This window comes from Trachemys scripta, chromosome 17, assembly GCF_013100865.1.
Source record: "Trachemys scripta elegans isolate TJP31775 chromosome 17, CAS_Tse_1.0, whole genome shotgun sequence".
Lineage (NCBI taxonomy): Eukaryota > Metazoa > Chordata > Testudines > Emydidae > Trachemys > Trachemys scripta.
The window spans coordinates 23517837-23544396 of NC_048314.1; the positions used below are offsets into that span (position 1 = coordinate 23517837).

A 26560-nucleotide genomic window follows, 5' to 3' on the forward strand; every position below is an offset into this window, starting at 1 on the left:
AACTGTGCAAAGCTCAGTTAATATATAAAGTGCATGGATTCTTTGGCTATGTCTACACGACAGCTTAGGTTGGTATGGCTTATGTCGCTCACAGGTGTGAATCAACCCCTCCCTCCCCCCCCAGTGACATAAGTTACACCAACATACGTGCTGGTCTGGACAGTGCTATGTCAGCGGACGAGCCTTTGGATAGAGCATCTTCACAGACATGGTGCAACAGTGCAGTATGTGTAGACAAGCCCTTTAATGTCCACGTGGAACAGAAACGTTTTTAAGGTCTCATCTGAAAGCTACATTGGAGGGTATGTTAAGAAGTTGCCCTTAAAAGATCAAGAGGCCTCCAATAGTCTTTGCTTCTGTAATTAATCCATTAAACTTTAACATGTTCTCTCCATACCACCATTCTATTTGCAAAGTTTATAGTACAAACGCACAATAATACTTAGTACATACTTGCTGCTATTCATTAGTAGATCTCAAAAGTGCTTGAGAAGGCTGGGTAAGCAACCCCAATTTACGGTTCGAGAAACAACAGCAAAGAGAGGTGAGGACCTGTCCAAGGTCACACGTGCTGGGAACAGAACTCAGAGTGCTGTCTTCCAGTCCAGTGCCCTTGTCTCTGGACCACACTGTTCATACAAGTTCTCAGAGGTCCCATTACAGACCCTTGTTATGAAAACAAATTAAGAAATAGTGAGATGAAAATACAATAAGTTTTGTAGATATTCATGTACCACTTGTCTTTAAAAGCCACCAGCTTTCTTCAGGAAACATTCAGGCTGCAAAAGCTGTATGGTTCTGCTGGGACTTTTTTGTTACACACCATATGTATTCAGCCAGAACTGTGTTGGGAAGCTTGCAAGTTTGTCTCCCCTTAGTCCTTGAGCAATAATGAGCCATTGGGATGATGCATGGAGGAATAACCAACATGGGAATGTTTAGGTTGGACTTCAGCAAGGAATTACTAACAATAAATTGTGGTAGTTTATGGAATGGTCTCTTCAAGGAAGATGTGAGATCACTATTGCAGGGTTGTTCAGACCTGGACTAGACAAGACATTAGAGCATTTTCTTTAGGGAGCAGTTGTTCACTGGCTGGAAATGATCTAATAGGTCTTTTCCATTTCTAAATAATTCTATGATTCAGGTTATATTTTGATATCTTTAATGGTAGAGACAGGTATTTTATTGGGTGTAGGAGTGGGGTATGTATTGAAATAGAGTGGTGGTGGTGGCCCAAATGATAAAGTTCCAGGCAGTTTATTAGTACATGACCTTTTGAAATCTTGAATACAAACGTAAATTAAAAACTGCTCTTAAAGCAAAACTCTACTGTGGCAGATTCTAATCCCTACATTTAAATTATAGAGTAAATCAATATTTGTTGAAAAGTGCCTTAAATAAAACATGTATAATAAACAGTAAATAGGAAGCTTCTGTTTTGATTCTTCTGTAGTGTAGGAAATGGGGAATGAATATCCTACTTGAATGCGTGGCAAAATAACTCTAAAAGTTGTAAGACAAGATTTCTTTAAAAGAAAAACTAAACCAACAGCTTCCTGATGTTAACTGTGGTTCAGACATGGCAGTTTGTATAGATACAAATCTTTATGTGGCTGAGCTGTTCTTTTTGTATCTTGACTTATTTTTACATGTGAATTGTTTTGGATCAAATTAAGATTACTTTACATTCTAACCTGGGCTGAGTAGTTAAACATCTGTATCTATGGTGCCACAGTTTTACATGCCTGAGAAATCTCTGGGGTTCAGTTTTGGTTTTCGAATACATTTTTTTAATGTCCAAAATAAACTAAAAGATCAATTTTCATATTTTTTAAAATGTAAAATAATTTCTAATGACAGTATTTAACATAGCCCACACCCTGCAATTAGAACTATCATGGCGTAGCACAACTACGTTAGAAATTGTATTTTATTAAGTGGGACAGATGTTTTTAAAGTTATTTATGCAATGTTTACTTTGGTTTGGTGCTACTTTAAGTGTCTGGTATCATCATAGATTCCAGCCAGTGAGCAGCTGCCTGTCACAGATGGGACAGAAAAAAATTTCCCCCTTGCTGCTTGTTTCCAAATAGGTTTTCATGCAAAACCAACAGTAATATAATGAAAGCATCTTAGTCAAATTCATATTTGCTATTATTTATTTAGGTAAGGCAGGCAACAGACCATTTCTAGGACAAAATATTGGTGAACTAAAATAAATTATTTACTGTCATTCTGATTAACCTTAAAGTGTCAGCAAATTTTTTTAGTACAAATCAGTCTGTACTAAGTCAGTAAATTAGTCAAAGCACACGTTAAATACTGAGTAAGACCTAGAAACTTTGTAAAATTGTTGCCATATGCTGGAAGTAAAATGTTTCTGCCTTGCAAGGCAGAGTGCATTACTTAATACATCTTTGTTAAGAAAGTGGATTTAGAAATACAGGTGACTTTATTTAATATTTATTTTGACACATTGACACATTGCCCAGAGCTGTTTAGAAAAAGTAATTCTTATTTGAAATGCAACTGGTGTCTCTACAGTGACGTTGTTACTGCATGTATTTAATATTTTTTCTTTCCATTCTTTTGCAGCACTTCTTGAATTATGTCTTATGATTTGGCTATGTTTTGCCCAAATGAAGATGATGCTGTGTTCTGTTTTTGTTTTATACAACAAGGTCAGATAGCCTGGAGAATTCTCGGGGAAATGTGTAGCAAATCCTTCTTTATTAACACTGACCCGTGCAGTAGAATGCAGACTTAAGAGGAGCAGATATGAAAATTGAGTATGTTCATGATTTTTTAGTTGGATCTCTTGCTCTGTTCAGCATTTTGAGATTGAATGTGAGAGCTCACGATGAAAAAAAATGGATAAATTATTTTATATTCATATTTTTAAAATTGAGTTAATGCACAGAACTGCATTAACTGAGTCTTAGATCATATGTTATAAAGTGATCTGATATGTTATTTTAATATTTGTGAATTAATACTACCTGACAACAGAAAATAGTGAAAATAGTTGTCAGATACTTGAACTAAACAAATTCACCAGTGTCATGAAATGCAGAAAATTGTAACATTTATTTTTTTAAAGGTTTAAATAATACTTGGCATATATGTCTACTTACTTACCAAGTTGGCGAGTTGTGGGCTGGAACCCAAGCAAGTTCACCCATAGCTGCTGCCTGTCACTGCCTGCCTCTGAGTCAGCAGCCTGCTCCTGGCTCAACTGGTGTAGGATGACTCAAGTTCCAGTTTTCTCTCTTTCCATAGAGCCAACTGTCCTCCTTGTGACCAGAGAGTAACTCTGTTCATTGAGTTTGAAGCCATAGTGGGAACTTAAAATTGAAGGACGAGAGAGTACTTTGGCTAGACTCTGTAACTGGTGATTCCTTTTTGGAATTTAAGCTAAAAAATGGATTGTAACAACACAGAAAATGGACATGGTTCATCAAAGAGGAAAACTGCCCTGCAGAGGATTTATAGAAAATTGGGTTTGTGCCCTCTTAGCTTCTGAGAGGTTTTTTTCCCTTCTGCTTCCTCCCACCCCAAATTAATAATAAATACGACTTGTTTTTTATTTAGAATGATCAGGAATATCACGTCCCTGGTTTTGCTGAAGGACTCTGGGAATCTCAGGATGTGTGTGTTTTGTGAGCTCTTAAAGGAATGAAACTATAGAGTTTTTAACATGGTTTCTCCCAAGTGTGTATCAGGAATTGGACTAAAATGGTTGTTAAAAACAAACACCAAAAGAAGTTTAACAGTCTGACTAAAAATGTCTTCCCTCTCCGCAGCTCTGCTTTCATTCTTTTGAGTGGTGATAATTTCACTAGTTCTTCAGACACCATAGAGTCTTCAAAGGGAAGTGAGACTTACGTTTCTAATGGAGAAAAGAAGCAGAAATATTATTTGTAACAATCTTTCAAGCTTTTTTATACAACATCAAGAGTCTGAAAATGAATAGCCTTATGTCTTTTCACTTGCAGGTCAGCTTTAATCAATTCGGAAAATCTAAAAGGTGGCTTTGAGCTATTACTTCACTAAGAACCAGTGCTGCCTTGTGTGGCAGGCTGTATATACTAAAGTCACTGCTTTGTAGTAAATATGTTCTCTGTGTTTTCATAATCATTGTACTTAGAGTAAGTGCTTCTTGGTGAGTATTAAAAATCTGTTAATCTGTATGGTTATTTATACAGAAATTTTTAACTCACTTGAACTCCCTACTTCCTTCACAGATCAGCTACTCAATTTATAGCATCTTGTCAGTTGAAAGAATGTTACCATCCAAGAGTAAACAGTTGGTACAAAAACAACGAGGAGTCCGGTGGCACCTTAAAGACTAACAGATTAATTTGGGCATAAGCTTTCGTGGGTAAAAAACCCACTTCTTCTCCATGCATCTGAAGAAGTGGGTTTTTTACCCATGAAAGCTTATGCCCAAAATAAATCTGTTAGTCTTCAAGGTGCCACCAGACTTCTCGTTGTTTTTGTGGATACAGACTAACACGGCTACTCCTCTGATGGTACAGTTCTCTACCTGTGTTTGCTTTAATTCTTGGAACACTAGGGAAAGCTGTTGCCTATTTTGTAACTTCTTGAGTGAGATTTATTTTAGTCTCTGCTTTGTTCTTTAAGGGGGGCTTTTATGATGATTTTTATTAACAGTTTTTGCTTGCACAAAAGCAGGAAAAGGGGAAAGGCAAGGGCAAGAAAAACAGCAGCAATTATATCAACAATCTCTGAAAAAGACCATTAATCATGTCACAACTGTTTCAACTTTTGCCATGTATGCATCGATTACAAAGCTTGAAAGAAGAAAATGGGTGAATTCAGTATTTGTTATAGGAAATGCTTCCCCTCGCCCTTTTCATCAGGATAAATCTTATAATGCTTCTATAGCCTTTAAAAAAAAAAAAAAGTTTGTCAGAACTCTTAAGGTTATCTTTTGGACACATGCTCATCTGTGGGAAGGTTTGGATTTTAATAGTTACGTAAAGGAAAGGATTGTTTGTTTCTACAGATGTTCTGTTGGACTATTATTAAATAGTGCTTTTTAATTAAAGTAAAAGCCCCTTCCAACTCTACAGGGTTTCAATATGCTTATTAAAAGAAGGGGTTAGAAATTGTGCCTAGACAGAGCTTTTTCTTAACGTTTCCAGCCTTTGCTGTTCGCCACTGCTGGTGCCATGGTGGGAATCCTAGTGGTAGGCAAGCTACTGGCTGGCCTTTTTTACTGCTGTCATCTTATTCTGCCCACAGTGTCTTTGGGAGAAGTAAGGACAAGCAGGAAACGTGTCACAGCAGTGGTTGCCAGTATCATGTCTACACTGGTGCGTCCACTGTTGCTATCTGTAGTGGAAGTACAATGGTAGGAAATTCTTAGAAAAGCATAGTGTAGGCAAGGCCAGAGAGGCTAAATACTTCAGTATTGAACTGTATTTCTTCAGTTATCTGGGAATGTTGAAGTGTAATCTTCTGGGTTTTCCTCTCTTTTATGCTTTTCTGTTATATCTGTAAGATGAAGCTTCTTCTGGCAAAAGCAGGTTTCAGCAACTGCAACGACTCTTTGAGGATCTAATAAGTCCCCCAAGGAGCAGGTGTTCTAGTTACACTTTCCTTTCCTCCCAGAGGAAAACTGTGATTCATTCTCATGGAGAAAAGCAACTCTTATAACATTTTGGGTAAAACATACTGTAGATCTTGGTTCTTAATGGAATTGTACTGTAACTTTTTGAAAGACAAAATCAGCCCTTTGGAATTGGCTGTGTTGTAAGTAAGTCGCACTGCAGTGTTGCCTTTAGTATAATTCTGTCTCTGCAGAAACCTTTATATTTTGTTTGCTTAGGCATTAAAAACCGGCAAATTGGTAATAAAGGAGTTTTTTATCTTCGGATCAGGTAATTCAGAATGACTATATTCATTGCTTCAGCACCATTTGCTCCATCAGTTATAGGAGCCAATGAAAAACAAGGAGATATTCCATCCCTGCTCTGATGTCATATCCGGGCAAAACTATCAGAGTATCTACAGTTCTGTAGGATTTTACATTTTTTAAAACAACGATGACATCTCATATGAATTTTGTGCTGGTGACAAATGCCAGATTGGCAGCCCTGCATACTGGAGTCCTCTATCCATAGGAGAAGCATATGTGGCATGAGCAGCAGTGCAGATTTCCCATAAGGCATCCTGCCAGTGTGTCTCAGTCTTACTTTGAGGGTCCACATGTGAGGGTGGCAGGAAAATTCATTGTCAGTATCACTTGACTTCTGGGAGAAATTGGCCCGCTAAGTATAGGCTGAAGGGAAGTTGGGTATAGTTCATTTGCATTTATAGAACAATACCTCCCCCTTCTATCCCCCTGCAAGAAAAAACTCAAACCCAAACCCACTCTTTCTGCATATGTATGTGTATGTAGAGTATTGCTGTAAAGTATATAAAAAGTTTCAGCTGGTTGGTTCAGTATTCTGATCACACCAATCTCCTCTGACCTAGACAAAGCAGTCACTTGCCTGTCCTGGTGTTTGGTTGACATTGGGGCACAATTGAGGGTTACCTGGCTGAAACTCCAAATAGATAAGAGTGAGGTGGTGTCAGTCGGTTGGGGGAAGCAACAGTAAGATGCAGTGAGGATAATATCTGCCATTTAGAGTGTGTCTGCTATTTGTTATTCAAGATTGTATCTAGTGGCCAGGTTAGTGCTCCTAGATCCCCAAGCAGCAGAAATGGCCTGGACAACTTTCTTTCAGGTATTTGTTGCCAAGAGGCTGCATTTGTTTAAACCTTGTTGATGTCATCTGTGTGTTTTCACCTTGACACTATTGCCACAGAGCGGGGCTACGTTTTTTTTTTTTTAAGTGAAGCTGGTGCAGAATTGCTGTGAGCTTATTACACAGGTACCTTGGCTCAGGCTACCAGGTGGTTTCCTGATCAACTTTTCACTTGGTTTCTATTTGAGGCATGGATCATCATAAGTTTGTAGAGTGACTACCACAGTGAGGCTAGGATCTCTAGAAGCTGCCACAATGCAAATAAATAATTTTAAAGCCCTGAGATTCTGGGCCTTATGTACTCTCTCCCCATGCTGTGCTGTCACATTTGAGATCAGCAAAGACGCTCAAACTGGAACTGCTTCAATATAACAATGAGGAACATGCTGGCAGAGTATTCTCTGTGAGGTCCCCTTGACTTTAGAACTCACTTCCCCTTTTCCTGCCTTGGTCTGAAATAGTCTGAATCTGTTGACTCGTGGCTCTGAGTTTCAGAAACCACATGGCTATGTAAAAATTTTTCCCACCCTTTCCCAATTAGTCACTTCTTTCCTGAAGTATCAGATATCCTACTTTTTTTTTTTTTTTGAGTGTAATGCTGACCATAAATGCATCTTTTTGAACTTAACTTTGTAATTCAGTGAGTTGAATTCTTTTAGCAAATACTGTATTGAGTGGGACTGGGAATTGGTTTGCATACGAGGCAGTATTGAGTGGGTGCCTCATATAATTTTTTGTTTTTTTTTAACAAAAGGAAAACTATTAGATGACATATCAGTAAGATTGTAAACTGGCTCATTTTCTTAGCTGCTCCATATGAAGTCTAGCAGGGAGTTAGGATTTCAGTTTCCAGCTAAGAGTTATGGTTTTAGTGAAGTTTTTCATGATAAGTTTCTTTGTGGGAAAGGATTTTTATAATATCTGTTTTTAAGATTTACCACAACACAATGTACCATACTGTAAAGCTATAGCTTGTTAGGTTATTAACTCAGTCATTTGATTTGTACCTCACAGCTATCAAGACCCAGCCCCAGGCAGCTGTGATTAATTGCATGATGATGTACTGGCCACATGTACAGTCTCTAGTACTGTACTTGAACCATTAGCAGTCAAATTGCTCCTCTGTTTATTTTTTAACAACTGAATTGAACTTCTCACTACTTGAAAGAGGCAATTAAAAAAAAGTACACTAAAAATGAAATATTTTGCTATGCTTCTCCACATACATTCTCTGCTTCACTTTTTTCTGTTAATAAGTGAAGATTTTTATTGATATACATCCTTCATTTTTAATTGATCCTTGCAATCCATTTAATTGATCCTTGCAATACCTCTGTAAGGTAAGGCAGTAGTAGTATCCCCATTTTACAGATGGGGAACTGAGGCACAGATAGAATAAGGCCTGGTTTACACCTAAAAATTAGATTGATCTAGCTACATTTTGTACCCTGTGTGATGTGGTTAAGTCAACCTAACCACGGCTGTATACACGCAGCTAGGTAAATGGAAAAATTATTCTGGTGGTAGAGGTGGGACTATATCCCAGATCTCTTTACTCCCCTGTCCAGTACATTTCCCCCAGGACCATTCTGACTCACAGATTGACTTTGGTTTACATACATGTATTGTGAGATATATATCATTTTAGAAAATGTTATTCTACACTTCATGTTGCTGTAAGCACTAGAATTAAAAACACACAAACAAACCAAAAAACAAAACCTTGAATGGGTACTTCATGAGTATGCATGGCTTTTGGAGAGAGTCAGCAGAATGGGTGAGTCTGTTTTCCAAAGCTGATGAAAGACAGCTTTGTCTGCATTCAGCATTTGAACCTACAATACTGTAGTCTGTGTCGCAATTGGGGAACATTTGCTGAAAGCAGGAAGTCTCAAGAGCTCCAGTCTGCTGAGTGATATGGACATACCCAGGATGCAGAAGTAGCTGAACTATGTGGTAAGATTGGGTCCATAGGAAGGAACATAGAATGATGCCTTACTACATCAAACCAGTGGTCCACCAAAACAGATCTCTGTTATGAAGACGTGTCTGGGTATGAATTTCACTTCAGTATAGTAAAGACCAATGATGAGGTTGTAAGATGAGTGGTATAAGGGTTGATTTTAGTCCTCCTGAAGGTTTGAACAACTGCATATAGGACTGATTTAATTTTTTATGCTTGATACTATAAACATAGGATTTTAATAGTTTAAAATTTAAAATTGAATAATCTTAACTTGCACAAAAGATAGAATGAGGGTCTCTGATATGATGTGGAAAGAAAGACTTGATGGAGTTAAAGTAGCACTGACTAATGGAATTGTGAAATAAGAGGATAAATAGATGAAACCTCCATTTTCATAGGGTCCAGTTTCTGAAATGCCAGCATATCTGAGTTTTGTATGCCCCATGGCAATCCTTGTGCTCTAGAGTGTTGAAAAGGCTAGGCCTGGATAGTTCTCTGTATGATACCTCTTCCTTTTCATGCTTGTGGATGACATGTTTGTCACGGGGGTGGCTTTTTTTCTGTTTTGACTGACAAATTATCTGTTAATCCAAGAAGAAAAATCAATGCAGAATAGAATGTGTTTTCACTGGTAGCTTCAGCAAATCTTGAATAAATGAGGCAATATTTTATGCAGTACTCCTAACCAGCTAGTAAATATTCTGACTTCAGTACTAAACATTTTCTATTTATCCTAATATCTCATTCTTTTGTCTGTGTGTTCCTCCTTTCTCATGCATTACTAAACATCTATAAATCACTGCAGTAATCCACATATTTATTTTGCGACTCTGTCTAGTGGTTAGAGTAGGGCATGGAGTCAGGACAGATCTGTTCTGTTCCCAGCTCTGACTCTCTCTATGACCTTGGGAAGGGTTATTTAATAGTTCTGTGCCTTACTTACCACTGTGTGTTTAATAATGCCTACCACACAGGAACATTAGAAAGTATATCTGTAAAACACTTGCAGATCCTTCAATGCATAGTATTGTATCTTGAGGGATAACCCAAGAATCTCCTTGGATGTCCAGACTTGAACCACGCAAGATATCTGATGTTGTGTAATTGTTTCCCATAAGCGTAAAAAGGTTCAGTTTCATCCTTCCTTGCAGAAGAATTAAGCTGGCTACATTGTTCAGTCTCTTCTATCAGTTACGGCTATTAGTCAAAAATAAATTAATAAATATAACAAAATTATTTGGAAAGAATTTCGCAAAAAAGTCACATTTGCTTTTGCACTATCAGATCCACTATTAAATTAATTTCATTGCAGGAAATTAAATAGGAAAAATAGTAAAACTGCCTCCAGGTGAAACCATTTTAGCACAAAGCTGGAGTTGCATCTACAAATAAGGTACCTGTATATGGCTTTTTGATCCATCAACTTTGTTAGAATTAAAGTATATGAAAATGTAGGACTAAAATCAATAAACTTAGAAAGAACAGGAGTACTTGTGGCACCTTAGAGACTAACAAATTTATTAGAGCATAAGCTTTCGTGGGCTACAGTCCACTTCTTTGGATGCATATAGAGTGGAACATATATTGAGGACATCCCCCCCACCCCTGCACAGGTGGGAGTTGTCTTACCAACTCCGAGAGGCCAATTAAGTAAGAGAAACAAACTTTTGAAGTGATAATCAAGTACTGGGCTATCTTGATTATCACTTCAAAAGTTTTTTTCTCTTACTTAATTGGCCTCTCAGAGTTGGTAAGACATCTCCCACCTGTTCATGCTCTCNCCACTCTATATGCATCCGAAGAAGTGCGCTGTAGCCCACGAAAGCTTATGCTCTAATAAATTTGTTAGTCTCTAAGGTGCCACAAGTACTCCTGTTCTTTTTGCGGATACAGACTAATACGGCTGCTACTCTGAAATAAACTTAGAAAATATGAGAGAGATTGGTCAGGAATTATTAGACATTCATTGATTAGATAATGACCAGTAAACATTTGGTGACTAAATAAGTTGACTTTAAATTAGTTGTTTATATCAGTTTTATTTTAAATTGGTTTGATTTGTTCCCCAGCTGTCACTACTCTTTAATTTTATCTTTGTCATCTTAGCACTTAGGCTATGTCTGAACCTGATTTTAAGTTGGGTTCATGTTTGTGACATGTTACTGGGTCAGTTTTCCCATTCATTCCTATGGTAGCTGTGCATACTTTTTCCATTAGGGCTAATGGGGGATGGATGCTTAAAACCTTCATGTTTTTGAAGACAGAATAGAACTTGTCAGTGGTAGAATTTTATAGAGAGACAGATTCTTTCTCTTGATAAGTGGTGTTGCTTTACTCAGGCATTTCACAGGTGTTAGCATGATTTGCAATGAGTACAGAGTTTTTAAATAAGGTAAATATTTAGGGCCTTTTTTGAAACAAACTGGTTGTTGTATTTATGCAAATGTGTAATAGCACGCAGCTGCCTGAAAATGGTGATGGATTGGTCCATGGTGTAATTTCTCAGGTGTGTTCAGGAGTATTATTGACAGAGATTGATAATGTCAAGAAGGTTATTGGAAAATTAACTTTCACTCAGTTGTCAGGGGAGAAGGTAGCTCAGTTTCTGATGTAATATGGCCATACAGGTAGTTACTGCAGAGAAGTGGCTGAACGTGGGTCATCTTGGAGGTATAAGATCTGCAGCGTTTGTAAGAGAAGGGACAAATGGCAGTGGGAATGTATAGCTATTGCCCTGGTGAGTAAAAACTCATTTTTCTGGATCCCTAAAATAATAAATATGTACCCCATGCTACAGAAAGTAGCAGTGATCTGAGATCAGTGCTTGTGTCTAGGCACAACTATCTTGGCAGTCAAAGGAGGTTGGGAAGGAAATGCCAGGGGTAGACAGGGTAGTCAAATCTTTTTGTTTGCCTGCCCCCCCTTTCTCCCCCCCCCCCCCCCCCCCCCCCGCAAAAATCAACATACGGGCATTACTGACTGACTCCACAGATAGTACGTAGCTTTGTGCTACTGTATTGAGAACATTTGTATTAGAATAATGCATAATTGTTGCATGTAGGGCAGAACATAACACAATATGCTGTTTGTCTGTTATGCATGCACATTTATTTATAATTTTCTTTAAAGGTTGATGATTCTCAGTTTCTTTGCAGAACATTATGTGCAGACCTTTCTGTAGAAAAATTTGACTTGATTAAAAAAAGACAGTCTTGTGAATCCTGAAGGAATTTGGGCATTTAGCCCAGGCAGGGGAGAGTCCCCTTCTCTGCAAGAACTTAAAGTTAACCCTAGTCATCAGTAGAAGTAGTAATAAAAGCCACTGTGCAGACTGCAGAAGGATCACCTTATAGTCTCTCTCTAAAAAGTATCAGTGTGTGACCCTTATTCTTTGAGAATAACTTGTCCATATGGGCAAGGAATTGTATTTACTTTAAGGCAACCTTATCATTCAAAGTGAAACACAACTGTTAATATAAAGTTAGCAAGAACCGTAATTAAAAACTGGTGCTGTCAGTTCCAGATGTGATGAGATGCTTTTGCAGAATATATAGGAAAATCGATTAACAATGATTTTATTCAGGAGATAGAACACATTTATAAATTAGTATACTCTTATTGACACACATTCTCAGGAAAAAAATGTCTCTAATTAGGTTTTTTTTATTTAAGGAGAAAAAAGTTTAATCTTTTTACACAGGCAAAAGTTTCTGCTTCCGTTTGGCTATTAGTTGCAGGATCCAGATGCTGCGAAAGCTATTCTTGCAATGTTAGCATCTGGCTGCTTTGCAAGTTTTGCATATGCTTTTATGAGGTGGTTTTGAAGTTGCATTTGGATTTGAATCACGTGATTCTTCAGACTGTCTGACTTGCATAATTCTCAACATCATTTCCTCTTACTTTTGATTATGAGAAATGTAAATACTTCAAGCTATTCTGGCTTATTTGAAGTTAAGTGCAAATATATTTTCTATTCCTGCCCTTAGCCTTTGGCAGAGTCCCTCTGCAGCAGGACAGGTACCCTGGCTCCTGGTTTCTCATCCCTTAGAATATTCATGTTATGGGGCCACAAACTGAGTCCATGGGCATAGTGATTAGATCAGGGAACTAAGAGTCAGGACTTCTCGGCTGTCTGTCCGTCTATGACATTGACTCACTGCCTGAGCTGTGGTACTTCTTTGTGCCTGAACACATCTGAGAAATTACAACAGTATTTCATAGGTGTGCTGTGAGGATTGCTTAATGTTTGTAAAGGGCTCTGAAATGGTTCATTTCAAAGGGGCTACACCCAGGCAAAAAAGGTATTGTTTATTAACACTAGACTTTTTTAGGAAGATGTCTTAGGGTTTAGTATTAATACTATTGTATTTATTGATATCAGCTGAGACATTTCATCTTAACAGTTCCTAGATTAAAGTTTTGGGAGAGATGGGGTAGAAATTGATGGAAGGTCCTCCTGTACACTGGAGCTGACTGCTCTTGTTGATTCTCTAGAGTCTGTGTTTGACCTGGGGAAGGTATATGAGGCCCATCTGTTTGCTGAGGCTTTTGCTTGAGAGTGCTAGTTGTATTTGGGTAAATGGTTAGGGATGTTGTGCTCTTTATGGTGGTAAACTGTAATTCTGGGGGTTGGTTTAGATACTGCACCTTTCATGGCAGTACGTGGCTAATACTGATTTCAGTTTTGTTTTAATGATATTAATGTGTCTAGCAGCCTATGCAACAAGGGCATGTTATATAAATAACATGTTTACAGCCTATATTTAATTCTTCTGTTAATCAGAAATGCACAAATTCTGAGAATGGTAACAGAAATGTGCTTATATAACTTGGCTTCAGGCTTGAAAGCTTTATTCTATTATAAATTAAAAGGTAAGCATGTTGTTGCATGCTTGGTAACCAAGACAATAAAATTCCAGATAGTTTTAATATGGGTGTATATTAGTTACAGTAGTAGCATGGGGTGTCTCCTGCTGCTGTTTCAAAGAATGTGAACATTTGTATAGTGGATATCTATATGGAGTTCAAGGTTGCACAGAAAAGCACTTGAAAGGCCCTGTCGTCTCAATTTATCTGTAATATATAGGTCCTTTAATTTAAAAAAAAGAAAGGGGAAAAAAAAAAAGCAAAGCAAGCTGTTTTGTAAAGTTGCCTGTGGATGATGTATTATGTTTACAATATTAAATCTCTTTCAGAGGAACTGATGTCATTTTAAATGCACTTGATGGCTACCCATGCTCACTGAATTTTAAATGTGCATATATCTATGTATCTACATGTCTTAAATATACATATACCCATTTGCGTGTGTGTGTCTGAGAACAGAATAGGAGGTAAGAATAGTATAGTTAGCCTGATGTGAAGGCACATTGATCTCTTGTCACATTGATTATGCTGTCATAACTATAAATCACTAAGTGTTCTTGGCACTGATCCTAGGATTCTTTAATGGGAGCCACGTGAAACAATCTTGTAATGAATGGTGTAAGCTACATTTAAAAACCATATTCAGGAGACTCTTTAAAAACAGTTATATCTTATTTCAGTTGGGCCCAAGTGCTAAGGAACTCATTTTGCAAGTGATTGAATTTTTTTTTTTTTTAAAAACGCATAAACACTTCCAAATCAAAACCTTCCTCCAAATCCATATTGTAAATGGCAATGGGGTAGGTGACCTACAAAAGAAAACGATGTTTTATAAGTCTTCTAGAGAAAAATAAGGGGAGCAAAAGGAAAGCGGTATAGGACAAAATACAGATCACTCTGCCTGAGGAATAGCCTAAATTAGCTTGAGTTAAAACTTTCACATGTGGTGAAGAAGGGTGTATGTGTTTGAGAGGAGAATAAGGACTAAAATACCAGGGGATATTTATTAGTAGAAACAATAGGCCCATTAATAAACAGAAATTAATAAGGATTCAGATATGGCAGAGATATTAAGCACCTTTTGTTTAAAGGAAGATTTTTTTTTTCTTTTTCTGAAGAAAAGTAGTTTGCGCAGTTTGGGGGCCATTCCCTTGGGATGCCATAAGGGTCTATGCTGGTGCGTGCCATGCTGGTTTGTGGCTTTAGTTTTAGTCCCCCCCCCAATGTAAATATAATTTATAGTGAGTGAATACTGTAGATGGAAAATGTGGACATGTACAAATTGGGTGGTCTGGATGATATGCATTTTAAGGGAGTTAGCCAACAAACTTTTCCAACTACTGATAACTCTTCTTGAAAAGTCGTAGTGAGCTGGTTTGGTACTGGAAGAGTGAAGAAAAGTAAACTGTATGACCAGTCTTCAAAAGAGAAAATGATCTGTTGCTGAAGCAATTGTAAGCAAAGGGTGATAATAAAGATCTGTATATTAGATTGTTGGGAGAGGTATAGGAGTGTATTGAAAGAATCAGTGCTGTATCCCACTTTGAACAAATGCAAGCTAATGTATATATGGGAAAAAGTAATCTGTAGCATAGATGTTCAATGGAAGGAAAAATTGGCATGCTGAAAAGAGTGATAATGGACTGTGAAATAGACATGAGTGAGTAATGAGATGGATAAATTCAAAGCAGAATTCGGTTGCATATTCCAAAGCATTCTGCCATGGAGGTGAGTGGCAATAGTTCCTCCCTTTCTGGCTCAGGTATGACTGCGTCTAAAAAACAGCATTTGGTCATGGGCATCTCATTACCAAAAGATGTGAAGATTCAGAGATAAGCAACAGAAAATAAGGGGGCTGGAGAAACAGACTTATTTCTGACGCATAAAAAGTGGCCTTTACATTGTCCCTGGCTGCTTATACAACACTTAAATAGAGAATGAGACTTATTGGCGAATGTTAATGACCATTACAATACTGTCACCCAACAAAGTAAATTAAAAAAAAAAAAAAAGAATATCAAAATCAGTCCCCACAGGCGGATGGCTCGGAGAAGTGATGGACCTTAATCTGTGACTATGAACTGGACAGCGGGGTCTTGGGCTCTGTTGGGCCAATAAGAGGAAAAAAAATCCAAAGGTAGGGGCCGTCCACTGACTATGTCCCGGCTCCAGGCCCCGTATGTTTAAATCTAAGGATTTTCAGCAAGTGTTTGCAAGCTGACTCACTCTGCTGTGGTGGCACGTATTGTAAGGAATGAGATGGCCTCTGGGGTAGGAAAGATTAAAATGTACAAAGCATTAAGAAAGCTAAATATACATAGCTTGATGGACATAAGTTTACAAATATTTGAATGATGTCATGAGGATGCTTTCCTTCCATTGTTTGTATCGTTTTCTTAATTGGTAAAATGAAGATGATGATAGTTATGTAACTACTACACAGGAGAGTGCTGAGGACTGGCAAGTTAAGTTTGTAAAATGTTTTGGATCTGAAGTACTTTTATTATTATTACTTTTAAAACGTGGTACTTGGTTTTTCCATAGTTCAAACAGTGATAAATAATGGAGAAAACGATGACAAACCATGCTCTTTTTTAGAAGCAGGTTGGGTTTCTTGGGGAGTTCTTCCAGCTACTACAATGTAGACTGTTCAGTAGTATTTCTGTTGAAAGATTAATCTCAGTGACTAATGTAAACCTTGAGCTGGGGGTGAAGAAGGATTTGGAACAAAGTGGGAAGTTTGCCGCAAGTATTTAAATATTGGCAAGTAACATTAGTTCTATTGACATCTGTAGTGAGTGGCTCTGAATAGCTGTAAGGGCAGTGCTTCAACGTGGCTTGCGTGGTTGTGGCTCTCCCAGCGCTCTAAAAACACCAGCTCCCCAGGTGCACAGTCTCCACTGGCGCTTTACAGCACTGAAACTTGCTACGCTCAGGGGGTGTTTTTTCACACCCCTGTGCGAGAGTCTTGCAGCACTGTAAATTGCCAGTGTAGACAAGTCTTAAGTTTGTTGACTTAATGTCATTTTTCCCCTAAGTATGGAACAGTGAATTACAATGGCTGTCACCATTTGTTTAATGAATATCCGTTTTTGACATAACAATATGAAAAAAGCTCCAGGATTTTCAGTTCTTTAACGAAAGTGTTCTCAGTTAATGAATTTTGATATCTTCAAGGAAACAGTGCTCAGCACTCTAGCTGTTGCAACTAGTAAAAACTACACAAAGTCTTAACACAACCTCATCTGCACCTGCTTTCAGGATAAATTATTCTAACATTCAGAAAATGGGATGTGTGTGACTAAAATACTAAAAAGACTTCAGTTCTTTGCTTCCAGTTAAGGGTCTGTCAGCTTTTCCATTATAAATCTTCTCTCTCTTTTTTCTTTTTTTTTTTTTAGGGGTTTATAACTTGCATGTAAAATTTTTGCTGAGGGCTGAGACTTGGCTTCTGCATTTCAGCCTGGCAGCAGATATTTACATATTCATTATTTTTCAGGTAGAAGAAAATTAAAGAAATATTTTTTTTCATTTAAATATTTCACCTTGCGATGTACATATGTAACTCTCATTAGAGGTAGTTACTTATTTAAGTGAGACTCCACTTGGAACAGTAAAGACTTAAAAACAAACAAAAACTTGACTAAGATCCCTTTCTGCACTTGTATAAATCTAAGGAAAGACTGAATTAAAAAAAAATTGCAGTGGATTAATTGATAGCTTTTGGGATTTAAAAATATGGCCCAGAAATTTTGAAAAGAAACTGTTGCTTTCAGTCAGGAACTGTGTTTCATAAGACATGTCACTACCAAACAATTACATGTTATAAAGACTGAATGAAAGCCTTGTTACTCTGGAGCAATGGTTCTCAACCAGGGGTCCAGGGCGCCCTGGCGGGCTGCGAGCAGGTTTCAGGGATTCACCAAGCAGAGCCAGCACTGGACTTGGCTAGGGCTCAGGGCAGAAAGCCGAAGCCCCCCCCGCATGAGGCTGAATCCCTGAGCCCCAAGCCCTGCCACCTGGAGCTGAAGCCCGAGGAACTTAGCTTCATGTGCCCCCTTGTGGCATGGGGCCACAGGCAGTTGTCCTGCTTGCTACCCCCTAACGCTATTCCTGGCTTTTATATGCAGAAAAACAGTTGTTGAGGCACAAGGGGGCGTGTGTGGAGTTTTTATAGGATGGTGGCGGGGGGCAGGGGGAAGCTCAGAAGGAAAAGGGTTGAGAATCCCTGCACTGGAACCATTTTGGTCTATTGGGTGAGTTCATCTGCTTTTCAGCCTTGTCACCACATATATTTACATTGACTATAATGATTGATGCCTTTTTTTGTTAGTTATTGGCTTCAGAATGCACACTTTAAAAACTTCTTCAACTTGAGAGATTGAGACAGTTGAATTTGCCATTCTAGTTCTTTAGAGCTTGTGCCTTTGGGGAATAATAAAACTCAATTAGACAATATATTAGCTGTAAATTTTAGGAACTGTATCCATGAACTAAGGGCATGGCTACTCTTGCAGATGTCGAGCGCCGTGAGTTAGACCTGCCTTCGGAGAGCGCAGTAGGGAAAGCGCTGCAGTCTGTCCACACTGACAGCTGCTTGCTCACTAGTGTAGCCACATTTGTGGCACTTGCAGCGGCATTGGGAGTGGTGCATTATGGGCAGCTATCCCAGCATGCAAGTGACTGCAGCGTGCTTTTCAAATGGTGGGGTGGGGTGGAGTGTGTTGTGTGTATGGGGGGGGAAAGAGAGTGGGGTTTTGGGGGCTGAGAGCATGTCAGGATGCTATCTTGTAAGTTCAGACAGCAGCAGGCTCCCCCCTCTCTCGCCTCTCTCTCTCTCTCTCACATACAGCATTCCACAGTAATCTGTCTCGGAGCACATAAGCAGCTGGCTGTCAGAAACGGAGCTTTCAAATGGCATATCCGCATTCCTACAGCAAGTTCAAAACAATGAGAAGAGCGGCCACTTGACTTAAGGGGATTATGTGACGTTTCCAGAGGCCGATCAGAGTGCAGTAATACAACACCTCGTCCACACTGGTGCTGCGGCGCTCCAGCGGGGGCGCAGCAAACGTTATTCCACTCACCGAGGTGGAGTACCAGCAGCGCTGTAGCCCCGGAGTCAGAGCGCTCTATGTGTCTTGCCAGTGTGGACAGGTAGTGAGCTAGGGCGCCTAGGGCTCCTTTATTGCGCTGTAATTCGCAAGTGTAGCCAAGCCCTAAGATCACCATGACACAATACTAACAGGCATATTGTAGGGAGACCCCAATAGCCTTTACACAATCTTCATACTGGTTAATAGTGTATCTCCTTGGGTTTTGCAGGTGTGCGTTATTCATGTTGAGTTGTGTTTTGGAAAGTACTGTATAACTTCCTCTGACATTGTTTTAGGTTGGGTTATTGCTATACCAGCAAGCCCCGTAGTGTAGATGCAGCCTACACCAATAGAAGGGTTTTTTCTGTTGGTGTAGGAACACCACCTGCCTGAACAATGTTAGCTATGTCAACGGAACCACTCTTCCGTTAACATAGTTGGGTCTATCCTGGGGGTTATGTTGGTATAGCTCTGTCACGGGTGTACTTTTTCACAACTCTGGTCAGCATAACCATGCCAGCATAACCTTCAAGTGTAGACCAAGCCCTAGATTTTCAAACTCTCAATTGATATGTGTGAGCTTCATGTTTGACAGTTTTTGCCTTGAATTCCCATGTCACTTTTTCTAGCTGCTAGTAAGAAAAAATGCATAGTCCCTGCTCTGAAGAGTTTATATTCTTTCTAATCCGTTTCTCATCACTGTGGTATAAAATCCACCTTTACATATGTGGTCTGATCTTAGTCTCTTTATGCAAAATGTTTGCTAAATTGTATTTTCTTACTAATTTCTTGCAAAATTCTCTCCTATCTAATGCATTTCAGTAGCATGTCTCAAGTTTTCTCCTTCAACGTCCCTATTAATAGTTCTTTAGTTTTGGCAGGTGTGTATTAAACGTTAACACTCTTTTTTTTTGGATGTTAAACTGCTATTTACTTATGGTAATTTCTAGTCATTTTAAGGTGACTGTCAAGAGAGAGATGAACTGAGGAGGAAAAATTTGTCAGGGATTTACAGTAAATACTCTCTGCTTTTGGAAATGCTGTCAGAAGTTTGTTTAGGTTCAAGTGAATTTTTGTAATGTGCCAGACAGAATCAGTCTGTTATAATGAACTGGTCGTGTACTTCCACCAACAAAAAGGGAGGGTGAGAAACCAAAGCCTGCTCAGGATTTCCTATCCCCTTGTAATACAGAAGGGGGGAGTATGCTGTTTAACCTAGCCTGTAATTAGGTTCTACATGGAAGCATATATTACTGTGCTTGCGTTGCCAAAGCACTTCAGTATGATAGATGAGATTTAAAGGTTGATCTGACTAAATTGCAATGAGAATACTAACGACAAAAATATTTCTGTTGTGAAATATTCCTACCAGACATCGTGGCTGTGGCATAAATGCTGTAAGATAATGGACAATAAAAGTCACTCGAAAATAATACTCTCCTAGGATTGGACTGCTTTCTCCACCGCACGTTCACTGAACCAGGGAGATAATGTAATCATAAGCCTAGACTATCATTTAAAAATATAGGTAATCTCATATAACATCTTGACAGATTTATTTTATGAGCAAGCCAGAGAGAGAACATTATTGGGCAGCAGAGAGGAAGAAAGTATTATCATTGTGGTAGTGGTTACTTTGTAAAATAGTTTGCATCACTTCACTCTTTCAGGAAGCCTACTATAAATGACACAGCACTCACTAGAGATTGGGGAACCCTGGCTCCCGTCTGTAAAATGTTTGATTTGTATGTCAGTCATTGACCGAAGAGCCTGTTCATCAGATACATGATATTAGAGCTTTTATTCACAATGAACTGTTGGATCCCTCTGTGAAAGCCACAGGATGACTGGGCAGGGGTTTGATAGGGCACCCACTTGAATGCGGACGAATCATGCACGGGTATCTGGAAGGATGTGTGTGATGGATTGTGCCACCTGATGTACGAGAATCGCACTGAGCCCGCCCGTTCCACCAGCCTGGGCTCCCTCACCCGGTCCTTCTGTGCCAGGCCCTCAAGCCTCCTCTAGCACGCACACACTGGTAGGGACACGCTCAGCTGCAGAAAGACACAGACACTGAAATCAGCTCTGCCATATTTATATCATAGCAATATCTCTATGAAGAATATGGGGCGTAGGGTCATAGTGTGAATCTTGATTGCTTATTTTGTTGCACTAGCTATTTTCATCCAAACATAGTTCTTTTGCCCCTTTCAGCCACCCAGGAATTGAGGGTGGGGAAGAAACATAGAGGGATATAGTAATCTGGAGAAAAAGTACATATGTGGGTGTATAGTCTATACACAGTATTAATATATTTTGCATTGCTATTCCACCCTCTATTTGATGATCTCAAACCACATGGCAGATGCAAAAGGCCACTTGGAACTTCTGTAAGGCAGGTCACTACTACCCTCATTTTACAGATGGGAATACTGAGACTCCATGGCCTTGTGGAAGTCACTTAGCTTCTGGGCTTCATTTTTCCCATCACCTCCAGTGTCAGAGTGCAAAGCCCCACTGTTTGTTTGTGGCAATGCTAAGGAAAGCAGTAGTGTATGTGGCTCATCTAATCTTTATAGGAGCATCCACCTCAACGGCCCTAATGATTAACAAAAGGCTTGTTATGCAGGGCCAGATGAGGACACTTTCTTTCTGTGGGACAGATGGGCACTACTACTCTGTGTAGTGTAATCCTTTCTTTGTCTCTTACCTATTAGGTCAGCTAACAATGGTTCATCTGTGGACATTTGGGTTTGCTGACACTCAGTAGTGTTGCGGGCAGCAAAAAGGACTGAATGCCAGCCATATGGCAAGCAGCTGGGTATGCCCGGTAATAAGATGGAGGTGTGCTGGCACAGGAAACAGGCATGTGTTGGGCGCAACTACTGCTGCTTCACTATCGCCTTGGGAGGTCTTCGGCGGCAGTCATACAGAGTATTCATCTGGGAGAGGATAATTTGGCTTCTGGTTGAGTTTTAGGCATCCAAAGGCACATGCTAATACCTGATTAAGCTGGCCGCAGCAGTTGCCAAGGCTGGTTTGGAGAGGAGCTGCACCTTGGGCATTAGGTGCATAAGAATCTGAACGCTGATGAGGTTCTGTTCCTTAATGTACATCTTGTAACTAATGATCTTGGGCTCCAGTATCAAGCACCCTGGGCTCTTCCGCCCTATGAAAGGCACCTGTCAGATACCTGCAGGGGATCATGGAAGCTTTTTTTTTTGGTCTGAGTGGAATATTTGAGTCAAAGGAGAAGAGCAAGAGGTAGATCTGTTTGGGAGATATAGTCCTGTAGAGGAGCTCCCAGGAGAACGTGAGCTTGTTGTACACTTGTGGAATGTGGGGTTCGTTTAACTTTAAATGAGGATAGGTGGTGAATTGGGATCCTGATTGACAGGTTGCTTTGGCTTGGGCAGATGGTAGTGGAGCTGACTGAAGACTAAGGGTACGTCTATACTTACCCGCTGGTTCGGCGGCAAGCAATCGATCTTCTGGGCGGAGTTGACGGGGGAGCCTGCCTGCTGCGTGTGGACCCGCGGTAAGTACCTTTAAGTTCAAACTAAGATACTTTGATGTTGTTCACGTAGCTGAAGTTGCGTATCTTAGTTCGAACTGGGGGCTTAGTGTGGACCAGCCCTAAGTTTCAGGAATAGTGTCACTGCATGGGATGTAAGTCGGCAGACTTTGGTTCTAGATCTGTGCGGTTCTAGCTATAAAAACTTTGGGTTTGTGTGGTTACAGTTCTTTATGCTCTTATGCTGATGATTTTTAATTGTTATTGATTTTACTTTGTTCATTTCACAAGTGTTAGTAAAGATGCAGCTGAGGTAGCAGATAAATTCATTTATTTCCAATCTAAGTCAAAGCCTGTTTTTCTTGTTTGTTCTTGTGTACGTTGTTTCTGGCTTTGTAAAAATTCCATTTTGCATGTGAATAGTGCTACAATATATAAATGAATAGATTGTAGTAGTAATAACTGTACTTCAGAATGACGACAGTGGGTGCTAGGATTTTTAGAGACTAGGACAGCAGTTATTTTCATAATTGTTTGATAGGGGAATTTCTTTTGTGGGTGAGTATGTTTGGAGTGTGCTCTGGCATGTATTTTCCTTTCAGGTCATGCCACTCCTTCAAATACAGGGACAAATATTAGACAAACTTATTCTAGTATGTGCGCTGAGAGAGGACCAGATTCCACATCATTTGAGGTTTGGGTGTATCACTGTATTTGGGATGTGTTCCTAAAGTAGTGGTGATGTGTGCACGCATGCACACATGTCAAAGGATAGTGAGTTGAAAGTTTGGTATCCTATATGTTTTCAGAGTGCTGTCTTCCTAGCTTTTGAGTTTATAACTTCAGATCTGTTGGTGGAAGGAAGGCAGCATTCTGCTGAGTTAATTGTTCTTTTCTGAAAATGTTTGTTTTTAAGTTGGGTTCAGCTCTGATTAACCATGTTTTATTTCCTTCCTTTGTTTCTAGTAAACTGTTTTCCCTACTGGTTCGGGTACAGGCCAACAATCCTGCACCAGTAACTCCACTGCAGATATTTAGGTAAGCAGCATATTCAGTCATACAAGACCTGCCAGTTTTTGTGTGGTTGTATGCTGTCCTGATGTCTGTCTTTTTTTTACAAAACTAAGTGCTTAATTGAGACAGTGTTGCTTCATTTATTTGTTATGTGCAGCTAAGTGCCAGCATTTTAATAACTGAAGCATGTCACTGGCTTGTTTGTTCATATGAGTTCTCCTCTTTATTTTCAGTAAGAGAAGTTTGTTGCTTGATTTTTGTAGATTTGGTGGGAATGCAGAGAGAGCGTCCCACTTACCAGCCTGTGTCCATTCTTGTGACATACCGAAGATTGCATATAAACAGCACAGCCAGTTTTGCTAATGTTGCTTAATCATAATTTGCAAGTTTTCTTCTTTTGTGTGCAAAAGAGGCCAGGTTATACTGCTTTCATAAAATCTTACATACCATAAACCTGTGGAACTTGCTGCTCCAAGATATTGCTAAGACAAATGATTGTGAATTTCAAAATTGATTAGACATTTATGCAATTGGACAAGCACCTGCAATTATACTAGTCTGGGACAAAATTATACAGGTGAACAGTTGTGCTTCAGGCCATATGGGACCACTGGTTGAGGTAAAGAAGAAACTTCCCTTTGTGGCATAGTATTATACAATTAGTTTGGCACAGGGTTACTTTCTTTCCTCTTTCCTAATAAATTTGTTAGTCTCTAAGGTGCCACAAGTACTCCTGTTCTTCTTTTTGCGGATACAGACTAACACGGCTGTTACTCTGAAACCTTTCTTTCCTCTGACACTTCTTGCATTGGCCACTGACTGAGGCACTGGCATGGATGGGTCATTTGGTCAATTCTGGCATGGCAGGAGGAGGAATACCTGACTGAACTGGTCACTTATTCTTTTCCTATATGATAGTTCTTGTGTTTCTGAACCCTTCAAAAGAAGCATCCCCATCATTTTTCCCTTATAGGAAAAGTGACAGTGCTAACTAATGACATCTTTATGCTTTATTGTTGTATGAAACTGACCAGGATTGGTATGCGGTATTGCTAGGTTCATTAGATTGGTTGGCCGTCAGCATCATTAAGAACTTACATGGTCACTTAGAATTTACCCCAAATACTGCAAGAATCAGAGCATGCCGTTAATAATTTTTACCCAGAATTCTCTTAAGTGCCATGCTTGAAAAAGCAGTGATGAAAGCTTTCCTCCCTACATTTCACTTTCTAGAAGCTGAGAAGATTAATATTCACTCTACAGTTACTCTGTGCTGCTTACAGGGAATGGAACCTCAACAATGACAATTCATACCTCACAATAAAAAGGAACCATATGTCCAAACATCCGAAGAAGTGGGCTGTAGCCCACGAAAGCTTATGCTCTAATAAATTTGTTAGTCTCTAAGGTGCCACAAGTACTCCTGTTCTTCTTTATGTCCAAATAGGAATTCTCAGAATAAATAATTGTCCAGAAGCAAAAATATTAATTTAAAATTTGATTTAAAAAAAAATAAAGATTGAGAGCCTGATTCCAACAGCTGGCTAACACTGGCTACAAAGGATCCCATGAATGACATGCATACTTTTGGAGAAAGACTGCCTCTACGTATATTGATTTTTGTGGCATATGACCTACTTGGATCTTGTGCATTTGAAATATTTAATGTGAACATTTGTAATTGCCTCAAATAGAAATTCAGCATTGGTTACTTTTTGTAACTTACTCTTCTCAGAGGTGATTGTGGTAACTTTCCTTTTTCATCCAGTTTGGGGAATGTGTGGCACACCTCTGTGCTATTTTAAAAATATATCTGTTTGCACTTCCCCAGCTGCAAGGTCCAAACAAGAACAGTCTTAGCTTCCTAAGTATCTTGGAAGTAACAATGAGAGAGCCCATCTCTTGAGTAATGAAAGTGCAGGGCTGGGACAAAGCAGAATGGAACGCTGCCAGCGTGTAGGGAGAGCTCATTCCAAGGCCTCTTGACTTGTTTCCTACTGTTGTCTTTGGCTGTTAAGCAGATGAAGAATTCTTCAAATATTCTTCTGGAACTATGTTTTTATTACCAAATGGGAAAAGGAAGTGAGAAGGAATTGGGAGTCTGATTAAATGATTTTGAATTCTGTTTTTTTATTAATGTTCTCTACTGTTGGTTTTGTGTACCTTTCGTATTCTGCTTAAACAGGACTTGACTAGATTTTTTCTGTCTGATTTCTTTGATGCTGTATTGTGCCAATGATAATGTATTAAAAGTTGACTAGAAAGCACTGGGTAAAATGAGTTTGTTGATCTCTGTCCAGTTGTCAGTGGAATCATGTATTCAAACTCACCATCACAGTGCACTAATTTTTGCAGTCTTGTTGTATGTCTCAAGAGAGGACAAGGTCTGAATATGCCATGGAAATGAAATGCTCCTATTACCCCGGATATAGTTCCTGCAAGTTAGAATTGAGGCACACTCTTGGAATTTACAAATCTTGGGGAAGCTTGAATTGCTGTTGCAGAGCTGAGAATAAATAGAAAAATTTTAGTTTTCAGGTCTGTTAATCTAGTGTACATTTATTTTGTGGTTCAGTTATAAACTGCTGTACAGCTTTGAATACAGGTGCTAGAGCTGGAATAGTTTTCTGGGTTATTTATCTTTGCAGGGATTAATTTAAAAAACACTCACTTTAGCAGGAGCACATTTGCTATGGAAATGTGAAAACTTAAAGGTGTATTTTACATTTTGGATGTCAGTGACTTAAGTATCCCTTTTAAGAAAACTACATGAATATACATACAATATAAATACATGATTGAAGATGGAGTGCATGCTCCATAAAATCAACATAATTATTCCTTCAGATTGAGTTTAGTCATATTTCAGAATGCTGTGCATCTACTGTGAGGGAATGGCGGCTATATTTTTGATGTATTGTGGAAAAAGTAGCAGAGTATGTGTACACTGCAGTTGAAGGTGTGATTTGCAGCTCAGGTAGGCACACTTGCACTAGCTTTAATCTGGCTAGAACGCTAAAAATAGCAATGAAGATGAGGCAGCACAAGCTTCAGCATGGGCCAGCAACATGACTGTACCCAGGGGATCAGGTAGGCATGTATGTCTGGTATTGAAGCCCATGCCACTGTGTCTTCACTGTGATTTTTAGTGTGCCAGCTAAATTAAAGCTAGCCGAGAGTATGTCTATCTGAGCTGAGATCATTCAACTGCAGTGTAGATTTACCTTCCATCTGACAAGTGTTTCCTTATTGTTAATAAACTGGGTAGTAATATTGGATCCAAGATCTAGCAGAATTCTGTTGTCCAGTGAAGGTCTTG

At 39.1% G+C, this 26560-nt stretch overlaps 1 protein-coding gene across 5 annotated transcripts in view; it reads left to right on the forward strand.

Moving 5' to 3' along the window:
* The window catches only part of NEK6 (NIMA related kinase 6), a 117271-nt gene that overhangs the window by 6123 nt on the left and 84588 nt on the right, over positions 1-26560 (forward strand). For 2 of the 5 annotated variants that reach the window (XM_034793958.1, XM_034793961.1), the window contains exon 2: positions 23194-23265. The exons of 2 other annotated variants lie outside the window; for them this stretch is intronic. The gene's annotated coding sequence lies outside the window, so the exon portion shown is untranslated. Of the gene's footprint in view, positions 1-22129; positions 22252-23193; positions 23266-26560 lie in introns of all 5 variants that reach the window. One more of the 5 variants, XM_034793959.1, reaches the window with a different exon arrangement.